We start from the raw sequence: 22,130 nt of genomic DNA on the forward strand, positions 1-22,130 counted from the left end.
CTCCCCACCTTAAAGATAAGACACCCTCCTCCCCCCCCCCTCGAAGTCCAGAGTTTCGCATCTCTAGTCCCCTTAGCTTTCCCCACAGGCCCATGTTACTTCAATCGATTATATTTCAAATACAGCCCTCAACTCCGGTGGACACCTTCTTCACCACTTAAGTCCTCATCTTCGAGACTCAAGTCAAGTCAAAGTCCACTTTATTCGATTAATTAAAATCATAAAAGTATTCTGCAACAAATATCTTACAATTCATATAAAACAGTATTAAACAATTGGTAAGTTTAAAAAGCAGGTTAAAAAGGCATTATTTACATAAAATTCATTACAAGTTGCACTCAGCTTTGGAATAAACGTGGATTCAAGTGTCTATCCTCAACTGTTCTTCCGATCTTAGCCTTGATCTCTTACATCTGACGGATGCGGCCAAAAAACTAGCAGTGCAGTACATGATTATAGGTGAAAGAGACATCTGTAAATATAACAACGCAGGCTTATACTGGATAAAACCCAACTCCTTCAGAAAAGATTTTAAATATCTGGTACGAGGTTCATGATAAAAGGAACAAAAGAACAGAAAATGGGCATTATCCTGAATAGAGAAACCATCGCATTTGCATGGAGACGATTCCTCGAGCTTGCACCAGTCTTTCTCGTCCCACAGTACCATATAAATTTGATTAAACCGAAATTTGGATAAAAGCCATCTATGAAAAGAATTGGTTACCACTGTTAAATAAGGAGCCAGCTCACACGATGGGGTTATCAATACATGAGCCCTCACAGAGGGTTTACATAAATCATAAGCTTCACGCTCAGCCATACGTATTCTAAAGAAATTGGTCTTCACCCACAGCAAATCGGCTTTACACAGGGCTTCTGGGCTGCTAAAAATTTCAGGGCGTCCCAGAAGTGCTGCCGTAGATTCAATATAAGACAGCCACTGAATATCCCTCCTGTGATCTAGTGCAAGACAATCTTTGATGATCCGATGGTTAAGGCTAAGATTCGGGTTAAGCCAGAGCTTAATCCACATCAAGAGTGGAGCTAAATTGATTGTGTCTAGAATGTAGCCCATCCCCAACTCGAGATGTACTGAGTGGGTAGCAGTTGACTGGGGTAAACCCAACAAAGAACGAAGAAATTTATTTTCCTCTATCTGGATGCTTTTTGAATTGGCATAACCCCAGACAGCTGCACCATATCTAGCGATTGCGACTGTCTTGGCTTTGTAGACAGCCAGAATAGCCTCCATAGGTTTCCCCCCCAATCTCTTAGAAAACCCCAGGATTGCAGCATATGAACTTCTTACCGCATTCGTTTTAGATGTTAACTGCGGTGTCCAAGTACCCCTTTGGTCAAAAATCACACCCAAATATGTAAAGACTTTGACACTTGTGATCACCTCTCCATCGCAAAAGAAGGATTTTTCTTTACGCCTACCACATCCTGCTGACATGGTATGTGATTTATTTTTGTTGATCACAAGGTCGAGACTAAACATAAAATTACCAAAGGCGTCGAGTAACTTTTGTAGGGCAACTGGGGTCCTGGCTATTAGCCACCGCGTCATCGGCATAGAGGAGCACCGGAATTGGTGCGCCCCCCATGCTCGGGATATCCTTTGTGGCAGTCGTTAGGTAGCCCTCCAAAGAGTTCACGTAAAGCGTGAACAACATTGGCGCCAGGATGCATCCCTGGCGGACCCCTCTAGTTGATCTAAAACTCTTGGTGCACTTTCCGTCGGTGGTCATTCTAATGCGGGCCCTCAGATCTTTGTGGAGCTCCGCCAGAAAGTGTACCAAGGAACTATCGAGGCCCATCTTCAGGAGCATTGCCCACAGCTTAGATCTATTGACAAGATCAAAAGCTGTGGACAAGTCCATGAAGCCAAGGAATAAACTACCCCCTTTTGCTCTGGTGTATTTAGAGAGTATGAGGTGGAGGTTGAGGCATTGGTCCTCAGTACTCCTCCCTGACCTAAAGCTAAATTGTGCCTCGGACAGGATGTTGTTCCCCTTTGCCCACGCGGAAATGTGGGTTGAATTTCAAAACAAACAGTCTGTTGTATTCTCTTGTTTAGTCAATACAATTGGCCCTTTATTCAGAATTGTTCTTTTTTGGGTTCCAATCATGTTTATGACATTTTTCAAAACTAAAAAATATGTTTCACTGGGTCCTCCCCACCTTAAAGATAAGACACCCTCCTCCCCCCCCCCCCCCCCCCCCCCTCGAAGTCCAGAGTTTCGCATCTCTAGTCCCCTTAGCTTTCCCCACAGGCCCATGTTACTTTAATCGATTATATTTCAAATACAGCCCTCAACTCCGGTGGACACCTTCTTCACCACTTAAGTCCTCATCTTCGAGACTCAACACCTAACGTGTTTAGGGGCAGGCTAATCTACTACAATTTGTATTAAGGATGGTAAGTACAGGAAACCGGATTTCTTAGAATACATGTTGCCGATCCAGGGCACCATGTTCCAAATTCTCAGGACTCAACAGTTTCCACAACCTCTGTGTGCACAACTCCACTGTCTGGACCACGGTACCCAGAATTGTTTTTAGTCATTGTCCGGAATTCGGCGCAGTCACAAGTTGTAACCATATCACTAAGTACCAACAAAGTTCCTACACGTAGTCTTCCATTCATCCAAATGCTCATCTCGTGATGGCCGAGAGTTGACACAGCGGCAGTCCTCTATTTTTAATCGTGGTATGGATAATAAAACCTAAGACTACACCTTTAAAACCACTCCCTCGATACAGCGTACCTTGCTGCAATGTAGGGGCATCAAGAGCTATATAAATACTGCAATACAATTGAACGTGCTGCATTTCAAAAGAAGAAAAATAATCCAACGGTAAATTCTGCTGGACGTGTCCGACGTCACCAATACTGTTTCCAAGACGTATAGCCCAAAAGAGAGAGCTTACGTTCAAGTGACAGCTCTCAAACAAAACAAACTGCCGTGGAACTGTCACTATACAACAAAACGAACAGGGACCTTACCTTCTGTTTCTATAAAGAGGCACCTCACAACCCGCTCCCCTTTGCTTTGCTTTCGACACTGAAATGCTTCAAAAATTGGAGGCAGGAAGAGAGAGCCAATTGGAAAGCTCGTTTGTGCTGAGAGACACTCAGGAGGCGTGGACTAGGTGGGGCTAAGTGGAAATAACGTCCCGCAAATACTTCGATTGGATAGGAAAGAGATAGTTCTGTCCCGGAAAAACTACCCACTCGGCCCGGAAGTGACTACGTTCTGACCCCGGAAGTGGCAGGTTAGCGAGACAGCTGGATCATAGATTGACTTTCTATCGTGTAAAAATGTGATAAGCCTCCAGATTTCAATATCGTTCATCCTCGTGGGAGGCAGGCAGTGGAGAGCACTATCTATTCTAGAGAGGAGGCATAATAAGGGTGGAAGTCAGTCAAATATCGACCTTCTTGACGTTAACTAGCAACACGCGGGGTGAATACTGGAACTGTGCAGGTGTGTTCTAACTGGCGGACCCCAACAGTTTGAATCGAGGCTGGGATTGTGCCGGGCCTGACGCATACGCCTTGAAAACCTTGTTAAAGAGGTTGCCACCTGCGTGCCTGTCTAGACCCTTGTTGCTTAAGCGGTGATGAGTCTACTCCCAATAACTATTATCTGCTTGGTGACTGCAATTTCCCAATACGTTTGTTTGTTTATTTAAATAATTGTTAAGTTACTTAAAACCATTGCAATAAAAGGTATACATGATATAAATACACGGATACATGATGTGCATAAAATGAGTAACTCTAAAATTAAATCTTTACATTCGAATTTAAAAGTATAGAGCGGTAAGAAAGAAGGTGGAAGGCAGTGCTTTAGTAAACAAGGTGCTATTTTAGCAGATTAGATGTTATCGAGTAGATCAATGTCACATAAAAAGAAAAACTGTTTATACTTTAAAAAAATATATAATTTAGTTTCAAGCGTGTTTACGGCTCTTGGGTTTTCATTGCGGGAATGTGGTTCAAGAATAAAACACCTCAGCCCCAGTGTTGCCTTGGTGGAGGGTCATATTGTTCCTTAAAACCGATGTAACCATTTAAACAGCAGTTTATGTCGGCAGCGCTGAACAAATTACGTTTGCTGTAATCTTTGCTAAACCTTGAGCAAAAATGCGACAAAGCGGCAGTTTAGCTGGCGGTCCCCTGGATCGAAACAGGCTAGAATTGCCTGCCTTCTAATTCAAATTCCCCTTTAGTTAAATGCTCTGATTAATAGTTGTTTCCTTTCTGTCTAAACAATGCTGCAGGAACAGACTAAGTGCAACAGATCTTCCTTATTGGTCCCACATAGTCAGCAGGGAGATTTCCACGCAGCCAAGGTGCCGTATGCTCTTTAACTGGTAATAACCCCAGCCGGTATTTTAAAAACTGCAGCTTGGTAAAAGCTGGGAAACCAGTGGCAAAGTAATCTTGAATGGCAAAAGATTTATAAGCATTTATTGTCATCCATTCATGTGCTTTTTTTGCTGGTGTTGCTTTATCCTCTATAACGTTAAGTTTTAAGTGACTTCTTGACCAGACACTTGAAGGTTTGTAAATTAGTTGGAATTTCACAAAGTTGTGCGAGGCCTGTAAGGATGAGAGACTCTTGCAGATATAGTCTTGCTGGTAAAGTGTGTTGGGTTCGGCATTCCTAATCTTGTTCCAGCAGATTTTGTATGCACCGCATCAGGCTAGTAACTGTTGTAGCAACCCGAGTTCTAATCTTACCTGTGCGGTGAGGTATAACTTGGTAAGGAGAATATAATTCTGTAAGCACAAGTGATTGACGAGTCTAGTTTGCTGGCGTCCTGCCCTCCTAATGCTTCACTACCAGATGAGATTAGTGTAAGAATCTTTGTTCTTGGGGGCGTGGCCTGCTGCGCAGCGAGATGGCCGCTCTCTGAGTGAGCTCCGCTGGCCGGAACAACAATCCTGTCACTATCCTGCACTTCGGGGTGAGAAGAGCTGCCCAGACCGTCAGAAATAGCAGATGAGGCGGTGTGGCATCGGCGGAGGTGCATTATACCCACCCTACCTTGGACTGCCTGGTGCTGTTGCCCGCTGGACTCGAGGACGGTGATCGCCGACGGGGTCTGCTGAAGTGCGATCCGGAGAAGCGGCTACTCTAGCCCGCGGCGGACCTGCCGGGCGAGGCCTGTGCCGAGGAGGAGAAGCGAAGCCTGGTGGAGTCGGTACTTGGCTGCCTCTGGCGACGGTGGTCCCCCCCCCCACAGGTGGAGGGGGGCAGTGGCTGATGCTGCGTCTGGTGCCTGTAGTGCCGAGTTACAAAGCGGAGGCGGGGAGGAGCTCGAGTTGCTGCGCTCCGGCCGCCATTGCTGGAAGCGGCGCGAAGTTTGGCGGCCCCGTTGAATGACACACTGAGGTGCACGTAACTAGTAGTGTATTGAGCGGAGGTGACTGCGGGCGGCCGGCGAGGACCTCGAGGTGCTGCTACGGTTAGTGGCTTGAGAAGTGTGGGGCCGCCATTTTGAATCCGGGACTATTGCGGCTGGTGTGTGGAGACGTGACGGGACAACTTGGGCACCTGGGAGTGGTGTGCACACCCGGTGAGCTGTCGAGACACCACTTTACAGCGGCCAGGAGCACTGAGGGCGCGGTGGCTGATGCCCGTGTGAGGCGGTGCGGGCAGGCCCGAGGGAGGACCCGATCGTCCTTGTGCCCCTTCACAATTACGGCACTGTTCGCCTTTGCTGGGAGCCACGGCCGCGTCGTCATTGGGGGCGCCGGCGGAGCGCCTGGCGGTCTGCGCCCCCTGAGTTGGTAGAGCTGTAATCGAGGCCGTGATTAGTTTGCGGATGTGGAGGTGGCGGGTGCATAGGTAGGAACTGTCGTGGGCCTATCTGCTGTCTGTCATCTGGAGTGGGTGCTGCGTTGTCGCCCCCCCTGCGCTGCATGAGATATAGCACAACGTTATTGGGGGATCTCCTGTTAACAAAAATCTAGTAAGGAGAGAAGTGTCTCGTAATCTGCTGCAGTCTCGAGCGCCTGTTGGAGTGGCTGGCCTGGGCGGACATCTGCCACGTGTGCTGCAACGTGGATACGGCCTGCGCCTCACGACTCCATAGACGGAAACAGTCAGTGGGTGCGCTGCCTGCAGTTTGGAAGTACTCTGCCGCTCCATATCCGATACAGTGGTGGCTAGGGTGCCCCTGTTCCTGGTTCTCTGCAAGATATAGGGGCGCTATACTGATAATGGGTAAGCAGGACTCTAAGCAGCTAAAGCTGACCTTCGACCATAAGCGATCCACGAGGCAGGCAGAGTTGGAGTCGGAGTCACCAGCGGAGGAGCGGCGGGAACACGCGGCCGACGACGCGGAGAGGACTTGCGCACACTTATGCTTGAGATGCGTTCTAGCCTAAGGAATATTGACACTAAACTGGACGATCTTACCTGTCAATTAGACTCTGTGAAAACGCAGGTGGCAACACACGAGACGCGTCTGGATACGCTTGAAACTCGACAGTCGGAATTTCATGAATTCCAAGTTGAAACGAAGGACCAGCTACTACATATGGACAAATTGCTAGGCATCATCCGAGCTAAGAATGAGGACCTAGAAGCGAGGTCACGGCGCAATAACCTCCGCGTTACAGGCATTCCGGAGACAACGGCAATCTCTAAAATGGAAACTTACATAACTGAACTTTTGCACGAACTCTTTGATTCTCACCTGTCTGCGGTGTTTGTGGTGGAGAGGGTGCACAGGTCCCTGGGTCAGAGGCCTCCTGTTGGGGCGCCGCCCCGGCCTATTATTGCGAGGCTTCTGAACTACCAGGATCGTGATCTCATTCTAAAACTGGCCAGGGAAAGAGGCAACATCACGCATAAAGGTAACAATATCTCATTCTACCCAGACTTCACCCCGGCTGTCCAGGCGGCCCGCCGGGAATTTCTTCCAGCAAAGCGAGCTCTCCTGCAGGCGCAGATTCCGTACTCACTCCTCTACCCTGCTAAACTGAAGGTGTCATTTGAGGGAACAGCCCACATATTTACTGACGCTAAGGCAGCGATGAAGTTCGCCAAACATGTGGGAGGTGGATCCACAAAGCGGCCATGTGGTGGAGCGGGGGCAGCGGAAGGCAGACTGAGTGACAATGATTAGCATGGGTATCGTATTGTGCATCTATTGACCCCGCCAATATTGTTCAACTGGGAGCTCATATATGATCTAGTGGGGTGTGAATTTGTGCACCCCCGGGTTCCAATCCACGCTGTCCATTATAATGCGTTGCTCCCAGTAACTAGGCCTTGGGCGGTTCATATCCCCTGCAGATCTTCTGGCCACCCTGTTACATACAGGGTAGACGCCGGCATAGCTATACCCCCTCGGGAAATGTTCCCTTGCTCAATCTTTAACTGTTTGGGGTTAATGTCTGGGATGGATATTCTACAACCCGGTTGGGGGGTTGGAGTGGGTGGGGGGGAAGTTTGGTTGTGTTTTCTTGTTAAATGCCAGCATCATTGTTGTGCGATGTATGTCTAGTGTCCTCTGCTTATGGAATGGTTCTTGTCAAAATGCTATTTTTTAATTTCAACACTATAGAGGGAAATGCACAGGGTAGATAAAACGTTGAACTGTCTGACCTGGAATGTTCGGGGGCTAAATGACCATAGGAAGGCACGGTTAGTGCATGCCTACCTGGTGCGTTACTGTGTGGATATCTGCCGGTTGCAGAAAACACACTTGAATGCCGCACCGGCCCAGAGGCTGCGTCATATTAGGTGGGGACATGTCTACTCGGCTATTTATTCCAACTATGCCCGTGGGGTGGCGGTGTTGATCCGACGCGGGCTGGACTGGAAGGAGGGTTCAGTACAGAGCGACCCGGAGGGCCGGTATGTTTTAGTACAAGGCCTGGTGTGTGGCGTTTCGGTGGTGATTGTGGCTGTGTATGGTCATAACATTGACTCCCCCATGTTTTTTCATAAACTTTGGGGGCAGGTGAAAGCTACAGGTTGTAGTACGATTCTGTGTGGGGGGGGATTTTAATGCGGTGCTTGATGACACAACAGACAGAAAGGGGGCGGCCAGAGCACTAAACCCGATGGCAAGCACCGCGTTGCGGGAAATATTAGCTGATGGCCCACTTGTTGATATCTGGCGTAGCAGACATGAGGCTATGAGGGAGGGCACCTGTATATCGGCCCACTGCAGTGCTTGGTCCCGCCTGGATTACTGGCTAGTGTCGCAAGACATTGCCCTGTGGACTGTGAAGGTAGAGCATATGCCCCGTTCCTTATCTGACCACGCCCCTTGCCTGTTGAAATTGTTGATCCCGGGCAGTCCTGTCCCGGCATTTTCATGGCGCCTCACGCCCTACTAGACGATGTATTTAAAGAAGAGATCAGGAAGGATATCACTGACTATTTTGAGCTTAATGCGGGATCGGTACACACTGAGACCTCTCTGTGGGAAGCTTTTAAGGTTGTCATTAGGGGCCAGTGTATTGCCAGGCAGGCGGGGGTGTTGAAGGCGATACGGAGCACCCTTGCAGCGCTGGAAACCGACATAAAAAAACTCGAACACACCTTCTTTGATACTGGCGAGCTAGAAGGGGCGGGGCTGATGAAAGCTAAGCTACTGGAATACGAGGAGGAGGCGCTCCGTGAGGTAACAGTTTTAGGGAAATATGCAGAGGCTAGACGATATGGTGAGGGTGGGAGACCGGGGAAGGCCTTGGCAGGCATGTTAAGAACACCACGTGCTGCGACGTACATTCATGAAATGCGCAGGAAGGCTAGCGATCGGGTTCATGACCGTGTTGCGATCATGGGGGCATTCTCTGATTTCTATTCCAAACTATACACCACCGCCCAGGATACGTGCCCGGATGGGCTGGAATCCTTTCTGAATTCGATTGCGTTGGTATGGTTTAATAATAAACATAGGGAATACATGGATCTTCCGATAGATGCTGGAGACGTGGCACAGGTCATTAAGATCTTACCACCCGAGAAGGCGCCTGGGCCGGATGGTTTAACCAAGGCCTATAAGGCATACGTTGATGAGTTGGCGCCCAGGTTGCTGGCAGTCTATGAAGAAGCCTTAGAGAAGGGAATATTGCCCGTAAATATGCGAGAGGCTCTGATCATCACACTGCTAAAGCCAGATAAACCTGCAGATGACTTAGACTCCTATTGGCCCCTTTCCTTGATTAATGTGGATGTGAAGATCCTGGCTAAATTGCTTGCGAACCGGGTGCAGCCCATGTTACCTATGATAGCACTCCCCGACCAATCGGGATTCATCCCGGGTAGATCAACCTCACATAATCTACGCACGATCTTCTCCGCCCTGCATTACTTACACCCCGATGTCAGGGCTGCTGTGGTGTTTTTGGACGCCACCAAGGCCTTTGACACACTTGAGTGGCCCTATTTATTCACTATACTGGGCAGGATGGGCTTCAGCACACTTCTCCTCAGAAAAATCCGGTTGCTATACACTTTACCCAGAGCCAGGGTGCGGGTAAATGGCCTGGTGAACCTTTCTCCATCTCGCGGGGCACGAGGCAAGGTTGTCCTCTCTCCCCGCTGCTATTCGCTATAGCTATGGAACCGCTGGCGGCCAGAATTAGACAACATCATATGGCAAGGGGTATAGGTTTCAGTTCCAGAAGTCTCCTAATATCGCTGTACGCGGACGATGTGACCCTCTATCTTATCAATCCTGCAGAAAATTTGAATCCTATATTGCGGGAATTTGTCCGCTTTGAAGGTCTCGCGGGCATTTCCGTCAATTGGTCCAAGTCGGTAATCTTCCCCCTGACTAATAATACCGCAGAGGTGTCCTCCGAATACCCCCTGCGCTGGGAGGCGGATGAGGTCAAATACCTGGGGATTTGGATCAGTCGGAGCCTTCAGACGATCTGGAATCTTAACTATGGAAAAGTGATGATGTGGTTGGGTGAGAAGGTGAAGCTCTGGACTTCACTGCCCCTGTCCCTCACAGGGCGGATTGCGTTGGCCAAAATGATTATACTACCCAAATTCCTTTACGTATTTGTAAATATACCTATTCCACTTACGTCGCATTTCTTTGCCACCCTGAGATCCAACCTGGTGGCACTGGCATGGGCGGGCGGACAGGCTAGGGTGGCATGGGAAATACTGGCGCTGCCTTTGAGACAGGGCGGCCTGGGAGCCCCAGATATGAAGCTGTATGCCCTTTGCGCTCAGGCTCAATTTTTACATTTTTGGACCCACCCGACTCCTTTTCAGCCCCATGTGGCAGTGGAGCGGGATGCCGTTGCACCCCTTCCACTAAACGTAGCAATATGCGCCATGGCGAAACGCCCTAGAGCTGATGTGGACACTGCCGGGACACTACAATGGGCATGGGAGGAATTGCGAAAAAGGGCGGGAGTCCCGCTGCTTTACGCCCCCTCGCTCCCCCTGATGCATAACCCGATGCTGCCGTGTGTTGCGGATGGAGTTGCCAAGCACCTAGTGGAGAAACTGCATCTTCATACACTTGCAGACCTCTTCCCTAACGGCAGGTTCATGTCCCCCCCCCCCCTGGCGACTGAGGGGGGCTGCACTGTGCCTTTCTCTGAACTATTTTTGTATCACAAATTGCGGGCGGCATGCCACGCGCTCAGCGGGGACTTCCCTGAAGCCCCGCCGACCTTTACCGCTTTGGAGGTGATGGTGAGTTCCCCGTCCTCACGCAAGTTAGTCACTCGTGTATACAGGCAAATGCAAAACACGGCGCCGGTTATAACGCCTAAGTCCCTTCAGTATTGGAATGAGGAGCTCCAATCCCCACTGTCCGAGGACCAGTGGGAATTCTGCTGTGGGCATCTCACTGAGCTCTCGCCTAACTATAAGCTACGACTAATACACTTTAAGTACTTACACAGGTTCTATAGAACCCCTATCAGTCTGAAAAAAATGGGGCTTCATGAGACTGATGAGTGTTGGAGATGTAGGTGCTCCCCGGCTTCTTTTTTACACATAGCACGGTCCTGCCCGAAGTTGGAGAGGTATTGGTCTCAGATTTTTAATTTGGTTAACCAGATTGTTGGTCGCTCAGACGTCCCGTCCCCTATGCTTGGGATATTGGGATATGTCAGAGACACTCTACCAAAATCGCGCAAACTGCATGCGCTGCTCCTATTATTTGCTAAAAGACAAGTAGCGCTCCATTGGGGCAGGCGTAGGGTGCCCACGGTGAAAGGTTGGCTGGCTGCCGTAACGTATAGGTATACACAGCTAAACACGTTCTGGGAGTTGATGCCGTCTGCGTCCCGGCCTCGCGATATCTGGGAACCGTTTGTGAGTTGGGGCCGGGAGCGTCAGAGCGTGGAGTCAGAAGGTAATACCTTGAACGTGTGATCGCTATGAGGTGGGGTGGGGGGGATGGGGGGACGCTCCAAATGCAGGGGTGGCACGCTGTTTTCTCCCTACGCTGTGGAGGGAACTGAAGCAGTGTAACAGTTTTGATTATGGCCTGTGAAGTCCTATACAATTATCTTTCCATGCGATCATGCTACGAACTGTGGCCCCCCGGAACTCCTGGATTCAATTTAGTATTGTGCATTGCCTACTTTGGAATTGACAGGACAACTATTGCAATCTGTTAACTTGTGTATGACACCTGGCAACATACTGTATATTGATGTACTTTAATGCTGACTGGCTGGTTCTGTTGGTTGTATTAATGTTGACAACATTGTAAAATGTTTAATAAATAAAAAAAAAGAAAAAGAATCTTTGCTCTTACAACTTCAAGGAGTGGCTTCAGAGACGGACCAGCAAGCTTTTTCTTAAAGTTTTTAAAAGCTATGGCCAGAACCAGGCCTTTCATTTGTATCGCAGCCTTCTGTTAAAAAGCTTCCTTTTTTATCAATAGTTACCCCAAGATGCTTGTATTCATCCCCGCTTACCAGCCACGTTTCACCCAAAAACTAGGCCTGCGTTTGGGCGCTCTTAATGTTATAACTCATGGCTTTCGTTTTGCCCATATTGATCGACAGGCCATTGGCTAGTGAGTAGACCATAATTGTGTCGAGCAGTCGTTGAAGTCCCACCGAGTGCGGCTTACCAGTATCGCGTCATCGGCGTATTACAAACTTGATATTGTTTTTCTCCTAGTTTAGGAGCGTGAGAGTTACATGATTGTAGTGGTACTGCCAAATCTGCCAGATAGAGTTAAAATAAGATTGGTGCCAGAACACATCCTTGTTTTAGGCCTCAAGTGGTTTGGATTTTTTTTTAGAGAAATGCGTGCCTGCTCCTATTTTGATTTGAACCCGCGTATCGCTATGCAACATTATCAACATATTTAAAAGGTATTGCAGTATTTTCCAGTTTGCTAACTTCTGTCATAACTTCCGTCGATCCACACAGTGGAATGCTGCTTTAAAATAAATATAACAAAAGTATAATGGTGTTTTGGAGGCACGAGCAGCCTCCATAAGGATGGAGATTGCTAAAATGTTTGTAATCGTGCCAGATGACTTTAAAATCTAGTCTGATTATATGGTATGATGGTGTTGCTAGAGGACCATGATGTTAGCTCATCAAGCACAATTCCGGCAAAGTATTTAGCCTCAACCTCCATCAGAGTTATAAAAGGATAGTTTGCCTGAAGAGATCTGTCCCCTTCTTTAAAAATAGGAGATGGGGCATGTCCAAGATGGCGGACGTCTGAGACGTGGTTCTCGGTCTCTCCGAGCCGCCGCTGAAATAAGCATTGCAAATTGGCCCACCAGACCCACGACCCAAGAGCGGCCCCATTGGTTGCGGAAGGTGGAGGGCTCACTTGTGAGCTGAGAGGCAGAGAGAGTGCCAGTTGCCAAGCGGTATGCCGGTGGAAGACTGCGCAGGAGGTCCCGTGACGCAGCAGAGGCCTACAGCAAAAAGGATGACTGGAGCAGACCCGGTTATATCTAAGGCCGCCATCTCGGGAGGAGCAAGGGAGTGTGGCTCAGAAGTGAAGGAGCCTGCTCTGTCCCGGGGGATCCTGTCTGCGACGCGTGAGGCCCCCTAGGGAGAGGAGTAGAGGCCAGCCGGGGCCTCCTCGTCTACTGGAGCTCCTTGGGAGTCAGACAAGCAGAAAGCCCCGAAGATGGGGAGACAATGCAGCAGACAGCCCGGCAGTCCCGGGACCCTGAAGGTGAAAGGTCTGAAAATACACTGCGGCGCGGATCGGCCCGGGGCCACGCTCATCTCCCACTGAGCCAATGGAATTCAGAAAGGGCCCCCACAAGCGAGACCTGCATAGGGACCGCACAGCCTGCGGTGAGGCCCAACACTGCCGAGGGACGTGAGCTGGGAGGCCCTCAAAGCCGCGATAGCGCAGCTTGGCCCCAAGAGTCCATCAAGCCAACACACCCCCGGGCCCGGACAATTAAAGCTGATAGCTCTCCCTGCGCCACGAGCAAAGGAGGTCGAGCCTGGAAGTTGGAAGGCACTGGACATTCGTGGCACACAGTGACAAAGGGCAAAGAACAGTGGGGAGAGTTCGCACCGAGCCCCCCGACCCTGGCTCTGAAACACCAGTAGCAGCACCAGATGTGTAGTTGCATCTCATTCAGGGGGAGCAGTAGGACAACAAGAAGGGGGAAGAGACGAAGCCCTGGACCAAAACTTCCTCGGGGACAAGGGGTAGACCCTGCGGGACCGACCCCCGCCACGGAGAGTAACACAAACTGGCCTGCAAGGCCCTTCTAGCCAGCAATGGAAGAGCATTGGCCCAGCCCCGAGGACTATAGTGGACAACGTAGCTGGGAACACCAGGGCACTGTGGCCAGTCCCCACACTGGCGATTATAACAGTGCAGCGGGCCAACAAGGTATGCCCCGGAGCTCGAGATTACTGACGGGTTCCAAATTTTGGCTCCCACAAAAAAGGTGAAGAAGAGGAACTGATCGCGGCCGCTGATCTAGCTCTAAGAGCAAGTGCAGATCCTTAGGCGGAGCATCTCAGCGGAGCAGCGTCATGTCAGTGAACAGAGCAAAAAATGACCTCTCCCTTAAGGACGTTTGGGAAACAAGGGGGCGCAGCACCAGATGATAAATAGGTGGTGACTGGAGGTGACCACAGGGCGGACGATGGGGATGGCCCCATCAGTAAGTCCTTTTTAGAATCCCTTTTTGCTTCCCTAAGAGGATCCCCCCCCCCCCCCCCCCAGGCCATGAAGTCAGAATTAACAGCGAATCTGCGAGAGGTCCGGCGTGAAATGGAGGATGTAAGCGACAGAGTAGCGCACTCGAGGACTGAGAAATGAGCCAAGGAGAAGAGTTGGAATGGCTGCAGCAAGAGGTACTGCGACTCAAGGAGCAACATCTAGATCTCCAGGCGCACAACGAAGATCTGGAGAATCGTTTTGAAGGAACAATATTTACATCAGGGGCATACCGTCAAAAGGAGAGGGAACTAACCTCCAAGACTATGTTACAGAGCTCCTCCACATACTAGGCTAATCAAGTGCATAGGGTCTGACCCCCCAGATCGGAAAATAACTCACCCGCCGATATCTTGGTATCTGTATATGACTTTCAAACAAAGGAAGACATCCTAAAGAGAGCCAGGGCGGCGCACCAACTCCAATTTTAAGGGCACTCCCCAGTGCTGTATCAGGACCTCTCCCGGATCACTCTGCAGAAACGTAGAGACTTTCGTCCAGTAAGAGACCACCAGCAAAAAGCAAACATCCCGTACTAATGGGTCCCCCTTCTGTATAATGTTTTGCTCTGAGTGAGCTTTACAGTATAGCATATTTTTCCAAAGTTAATGCTGCATGCAGTAAAAGACACTGGGCAAGCATACATTTTAAAGGACTAAAGTTGTCATGCAGAACAATTTACATATTACAGTAACTGTTTAACAAATTAATGCAAGAAGATACGGGGAAGTTTTTAATGTATTTAATATTTCAAGACTATACGTTCCCACTGTCACGATAACCGAGCTACTCAGGATCAGGGCGATGCTCAAAGGGGTCCACCTCCTGACTTCCCCACACTCTGACTGCTATGTACACAGAGTATAAAGGCAATCAAGTGAGGGATAGGGTTAGGGTAGGAGCAGCGGTGGAAAAGGGAAACCTAAAACAAAACAAGCATACGATTAACATGGTACAAAACTCTGGCTACTCTCATGTAATTCTCACTAGTGTCATAACCATACCTAAAAGGATCGTCCCTGAGGTGAACCCTTCCTATCTCTGCTGGCAAGATACTTCTCTCACCGTAGGGAAGTTATTCACACCTAAAAATCAAACGCACGTTATAGACTCAAGACAACGTCACCCTGTTTGTAAGTAGCCACTGCTAATCAACATACATACCCACTGTCACACACCCTTTATGTCCAAAGAAAGGCCAACTCCAGCACCAGGTAAGCAATCTCCTTACTAAGGTAAAAAATCATATGGTATTCCAGAAAGAACACGAAAAATGTTTGAAATCACTGTTCCCAGAGAGTTTCAAATACTAGAATGTCAAAACAAAGACTCCAAGATTAAGCAGCTGGCCCAGCAATTTAGTTTGTTATTTCAGGGTTTAGAATAGCACCAAAAACCAAAGAACAAAAGGTCTCTTAACCTGAATATCCACTTCAGATGCCCTGGGGGCTTACCGGTCCTCCAATCAAGGAAATCACGGCCGTCCGCCTCTAATCAGCCAAGCAGGGTTCACGTTTCTTTACCGCAGCCGCTGGTAAAGGAAATTGACGGGAGGAGGGCGGCTGAACGAGGCCGGCGCTGTGAAGCACTCCAGCCGCAAGTGGGAAGTGCCTAAGAAGGAAGGCGTTTACGCTCGGCTGAGCGGAACGCGTCTTATGGCTCCGAATGAGCCCAAACAGCAACCACCGGGGAATTCTTCCACGTCTCTACGGAGAACAAGGATCCAGGGAAACGAGCAGCGCGTTTCAGAGCAGCCACTCTGAAACTGGAAATCCAACACCAACCAGAATCCTGTACAACGCTCCATGCGTAGTACGCGGTTATATAAGTTAAGTCCCTCACAGAAGGATGGCCTTCTGGGCAATGTAGTTCTGCTACCACTGTTTTCTGCAATTGAGGTAGGCGCAACATAGTCAATTCCTGACACCCACTTCTTAATAAGCCTTGCTTTATCACTGCATTCATTTGCTTTAAAATGCACCATTTGCCAATCTTTTTAACATTTCTTTCTCAGGAGAGGGACTCTCCCTAGACCCCAGATTTGTCCATTGAACTTGTTCACATCGCTAACTAGTGTTTTCTATTGGAAAGGGTAGAGCCAAAGCAGTTTTGCTTAGTACCCTAGCCCTCTTCAGAAATCAGACTTGCTTGGCAACCCAAAAATCTCTGAAATAATGTATGAGTTTTCTTTTATGAATGCCTAGAAGAATTGAATTTTTAGTCAATTTATCACAGAAATAGTGCTGAAAATCGCACCAAAAAGATGCCAATTCTTAAAACATTTCTTCACGAGGGGAGAACCCCCCCCTATCCCCCCCTTATTGCCGTCGGGCGTGCGCGCGACGCACGCTCGCATACGTTGATTCGTTCTGCATACACCTCACCAGTTTCAAATTCCACCAGCCGCCACTGCTATTTATTACTATAAGGTGAAAACCCATTTTAACAAATACATAGCAATAAGATTACATTAAAAAATATATTAAAACTAGACAGTTAAAACACCATTATTTCATATGCATATCAACTAACTTGCTTATACAATTCAACCATGTGATACAGACATTAAAACCACTCCTAACTTTGTGAAGACACTTAGATGATGTTTCTATCTTGTTCTGTTATCTGATACGTAACAAAGAGGGCCTCCCAAAACAGACCTTTTAAGATGATAATCACCTTTTTGTCCCCTTTAATCGTTTGTTCACATTTCTAAGAGATACTTAGGCCCGCCAGACTAACTGTACTCTGATAGATAGGCCTCTAAAAGCGAGGTAACTCTAGAAAGTGAATGAGGCTTCAACAGGCCTTGTCAGGGTGCAGTATCAGGTGACAGCTAAGCCACTTCTCTGTGACTTGCAGAGGAGTGGGATAACCTGCATAATTCCCCTCTCAGTCTTGGGGAAAAATAAAGGGGTTAAAAAAATGAACACGTACAAAATGTACACCCTCACCTCAAGATTATTTTAATGCACCCCCTTATGGGGGGTGAGAGGGATTGAACATGTATTTCCACTGCACTTTGGCAGTGTGGGTAGAGACAAACACCCTGCTACAATAAGCTACCTTGATATCGTTTTCATTGCCTCTCTCCCTAAGACAAGGTGGGAGGGCATGGCTTCCATTCTTTCCTCACCACCCTTAAATAAAACTGCAAGGGGAGTAAAGGAACCCATAGTCGAGGTGGGGTAGACAGAATGATGTCCCAGGGCCTGGCATGACCAGGTGGTCAGAGTCAAAAGCCTTCTTGTTATTTGGTATTTCTCTGGCCTGTCAAACTGGCCAGGGAGAAATCTTTATAAGTGAGTAGGTCTACCCTTAGGTGTGGGATCACACTGTCTCTCCTATTTGGCTTATCAAAATGGGAAAAAATCTATGGTTCACACAGGTATGAGATCATATCGGTTACCTTAGTATTCACATTGGGTACCATCCCATACAGTCATTGAGTGTCCCCGTATGTCTGTCGGGATTGCTGAGGAGTTTAGCACAGCAAACCTCTCCACCATGGACTACCTGTAGGACCAGCTATAGTGGCTTAATAACACACCCTTCTACAAACTTGAATAAGAGTTTGTTCCAATTCCAGAGGAACATATGTCATAGCAACTAGTTCCAAGGAAATCTTACCCACAACTATGTTTAGAATTCTCTCTGTGTCATGGAGTAGAATCCTATCACATCAAGTACAGGATTCCATAACCCCAAGCCAACAACACAATCTCCCTCTCAGTACACGAGAAAAGTAGGAAGGAAACAAATGCAATTTATCTATATCTTGCAACAGCATAAAAAGGAAAAAGAAAAATGAAAAAATAATTAAAATGAGAAATTCAAGAAACACTGCTCAGAGCAACCAATAATTATGCAATTCAACCATCCCCATTAACATAGTTGCTTAACTATCTAGGTGGCTTCATGTTCCTTTTATAGAAAGGGGGTTCACCTGATTCAACTGGACTGAGAAGGTCACAATAATTCTCTGTTGATTTTCTTTAAGGTGCTTGACCCGAACCTTCCTCCCTTGACACATAATCAAATGGCTATCATCACAACAAACATCTTCTAAAACATTTCTGGTTGTGTGTGTCAATTCCATATCACTACATTCATTACTCCCACCAATTTTTTCGCTCCTCACCATTCCTTGTATCTGAAACACACTTCTCAGTGTTTGTATCCTCCACCTCATCAACAATCCAGAACCATATTCACGAAACCTGTTCTCACTGTGAAAATCCCTTCAAATTTCATTTGGCCCCCCCAAGATTTAGGTTCCAAACTTTACTGTCACCCAACCTGAAAGCATTTCTCAAAACTCCCACAACCTTTGTAGAATCCTAAGATTTATTTTCACCTCTTAAGGCTTTGCAAGGTTTTTTCTTTTTTTTTTACATGAACCCACTTCCCAATTTGGATGTTAACTGGTCTTATACCATTTTTAGAACTGTAGTACAGTTTACTTTTTATGATACATTTGCCAATTTTACTACAAAATGTTTCTAGACTCTATTACTCAACACCAGGGTTAATTAACCTCCATGGGGAGTAAGTAAGTTAACTTTATCGTTTGGTTAATAAAAACCATAACAATGTTACATATAAACATTTGAAATGGATAAATCTAAAACCATACAGTACGTGTATCCTTGATGATATATGGTTAAAAAGCATCATTAAGAAATTAAAAACTGTGATAAAATATGGTGCAAATGTTTTATTTGTGATATTGATTGTGCTTAAGGGAGCAAGGCCGTGTTTTTTAGGGCAAGTTCTTGGAACTTAAAGAACTTTAGCGGCTTGCAGTTCAGTTGGGAATCCGATGGATAGAGGCACTGAATGATGGCGACCCTGCATATCCTGATCTTTCTTAATATAAAGACCGGCATTAATAAAGTGACGCATTCTTGATCAAAAACGGGCAGTTACTGATCAGATGGATAAAGTCCTCTGTTTTTTGGCCACAGAATCTGCATGTTTTGGGTCCGTTGTGTTTCCAGCTGGGCTGGTCCGCTATTGTTGGTAGCTTGCCGAACCGAAGTGCCATCAATCGTTTCGTTGAGAATACTAAGAATGTGAGGCCTAGATACGGTGCTTGTTTTAGAGAGTAATAATAATAATCCACATTTGTAAAGCGCAAACAATCACCCGTAAGGGTCTCTAGGCGCTGGGGGCTGTCGGAAAGATTAAGCAAGCTATTGCCCAGAGTCACATGGTGCTGGGCTAATCTGCCGCCGGGGATCGAACCGTGAGCCCCAAAATCCGGAGTCAGTCGCCCTGGCCGCGGCGCTACACCTCTTCCACTTTGGAGTCATAGTTGTTAATAACCGTCCATGCATGTGTTCGCTGCCTAAACATGTTTTTGTCTTCAACCAACAACTGAAGTCTTGCCATTTTGTTGGTGATTCGTCTAAAAGCTGGGAAAGACAAGCTCTTGCTCCACAGGTCTCCCGTCTTGGTGGTTTGGAGCGCTTTATGTAGGTATTTATGGTATGAGGATTTATTTTCGTTTTCCACTTCTGTCCATAATGCTTCAGTGATTTGCGAGTGTTCAAGATTGAGTTTTATTTTGTACCAGATTTTTATGGTGGAGTACATCCTTCCTAATGTATCTAATTAGTCAAAAATTCAAGCCGCACATGCGCTGGTGATCCTCTTTTGGGGAGCTGGAAGGTCCATTTGTAGGTAGTAGTAAGCAGTTTGTTTAGGAGTGTTGAGTATTTTCCATGTTGGGTGATGCTACCATACGATAATGTTGGCACGAGTCTTGCTGCTATCACGGATAGCAATGTTTTAAAAGACCAGCATTCCAATTTTTTTACCAGTGTGCTGAAGGTGTATGTTAGTGCGCCGGCCCTTTTTTCTATGTAGACTCCTAAGTATCTGAAGCTTGTAACCTCCTCCAGCATTTTTCTGTTCAGCCAGATCTTAAGTTTGCAAACAAATGATTGACGGAATGCTGAATTATTCACGCATTCACCCCCAGTCAAAAGATCTGGGTTAAATCCATCGTTCTTCTGTTCACTAAGCCACCCCTGTTTGGACCCAGCTATATGCAAATCAGTCTTGACCCATGTGCCTCATGGAAACAGTCCAGCTCAAACTCCCAAGCTAGGTCCTCCTTGGAACGGAAACAAGCATCCTGGGACCGGTTTCAGTGTATTACACTTCATCAGCCAGGCTAGCTTGAATCCAGTGGCAAAGTGAGCAAGGGACCCACGTCTGGACAAATCCATCCCACTTAGGGCGAAAAGTGATACGCAAACAAATGATGTTCGGAATACTGAATAAATCATACATTCACCCCCAGTCAAAAGATCTGGGTTAAATCCATTGTTCTTCTGCTACTACGCCACCCCAGTTTGGACCCAGCTATATGCAAATCAGTCTTGACCCTGTGCCTCATAGGAACAGTCCAGCCCGAACTGCCAAGCCAGGTCCTCCCAGGAACGGAAACAAGCATCCGGGTATCAGTTTCAGGGTATTACCCTTCATCAGCCAGGCTAGCTTGAATCCAGTGGCAAAGTGAGCAAGGGACCCACGTCTGGGAATACCCATACCAATTAGGGCGAAAAGTGATATGCAAACAAACGGAATGCTGAATAAATCTTAAATTCACCCCCAGTCAAAAGATATGGGTTAAATCCATCGTTCTTCTGCTCACTACATCACCCCAGTTTGGACCCAGCTATATGCAAATCATTCTTGACCCTGTGCCTCATGGGAACAGTCCAGTTCGAACTGCTAAGCCAGGTCCTCCCTGGAACGGAAACAAGCATCCTGGGACCGGTTTCAGAATATTACCCATCATCAGCCAGGCTAGCTTGAATCCAGTGGCAAAGTGAGCAAGGGACCCACGTCTGGGCATACCCATCCCATTTAGGGCGGAAAGTGATACGCAAACAAATGATGGACGGAATGCTGAATAAATCATACATTCACCCCCAGTCAAACGATCTGGGTTAAATCCATCGTTCTCCTGCTCACTACGCAAAAAAACGATGGATTTAGGCCCAGATCTCTGTACTGGGGTGAATGTATGACATTGTTCTGCATTCTGTCCATCAATTGTTCTTTTTGCATTAAGCAAAAAAACAATGGATTTAGGCCCGATCTCTGTACTGGGGTGAATGTATGACATTGTTCTGCATACTGTCCATCAATTGTTCTTTTTGCATTAAGCAAAAAAAGATGGATTTAGGCCCAGATCTCTGTACTGGGGTGAATGTATGACATTGTTCTGCATTCTGTCCATCAATTGTTCTTTTTGCAGATCTTAAGTTTGCGGCCTGATTGGTTTTGGATCAGTATGGTTTTAAATTTACTTGTGTTAATCTCCAGTTGGTTGATTGAGACATAATCCTGTATTTCTGTTAGCGCCCGCTGAAGGCCGACTTGTGTTAGGCTCATTAATACCACACCATCGGCATAGGAGAGGTGTGACAGAGTTAATGAGCCTAGTCAGGGTGGGTGAGAGTTTGTCCGGTCCTGCCTTTGTGCTAAGTCAGACATGAACAGGTTAAAAATGTGGGGGGCCAGCACGCATCCTTGTTTCAAACCCCTATTCTAACCAACCTTCATACCATCACCCAATTTAATTCTTACCCAGGAGTTGCATTATTCCTCGCAGTATGTTCTCAGGGATTTTCTAATCTTTTAATTTTATCCACAGGCTGTGTAGGTCTACCCAATCAATGGCTGCCTTTAGATCTATAATGGAAAGGTGTAATCTTTTTTGTTCCCTTTTGCATTTGTTGGCAATTTGCGACACTGCTAGTATGTTCGTTCTTGTTCCTGTCCTTTTCCTGAATCCTGTTTGATTAACTGGGATCAGGTTTAACTTGTCTGCCCACTCGATCAAGTCTGCCACAATCATTGCTGCGTAGTATTTTGCTTCAACATCAAGCAGTGCGATCAGTCTACAATTTGTTGGATTTGTTTGATCTCAC

The 22,130-nt window shown here is 47.3% G+C and overlaps 2 protein-coding genes across 6 annotated transcripts in view; one reads left to right on the plus strand and one right to left on the minus strand.

The window, feature by feature from the left end:
• KNL1 (kinetochore scaffold 1) overlaps positions 1-3,137 on the minus strand; it is a 598,022-nt gene extending 594,885 nt beyond the window's left edge. Inside the window, exon 1 of the mRNA XM_085626857.1 lies at positions 3,014-3,137. The gene's annotated coding sequence lies outside the window, so the exon portion shown is untranslated. The remainder of the gene's footprint in view (positions 1-3,013) is intronic.
• Positions 3,138-3,214: 77 nt separating this feature from the next.
• Positions 3,215-22,130, plus strand: part of LOC146799312 (uncharacterized) — a 119,240-nt gene continuing 100,324 nt past the window's right edge. For 4 of the 5 annotated variants that reach the window (XR_014968883.1, XR_014968884.1, XM_085626858.1 and 1 more), the window contains exon 1: positions 3,215-3,282. The gene's annotated coding sequence lies outside the window, so the exon portion shown is untranslated. Of the gene's footprint in view, positions 3,283-3,317; positions 3,495-22,130 lie in introns of those variants that run through there. The other variant, XM_085626859.1, reaches the window with a different exon arrangement.

Source organism: Triturus cristatus, chromosome 9, assembly GCF_964204655.1.
Source record: "Triturus cristatus chromosome 9, aTriCri1.1, whole genome shotgun sequence".
In the NCBI taxonomy this organism is placed as follows: Eukaryota; Metazoa; Chordata; class Amphibia; order Caudata; family Salamandridae; genus Triturus; species Triturus cristatus.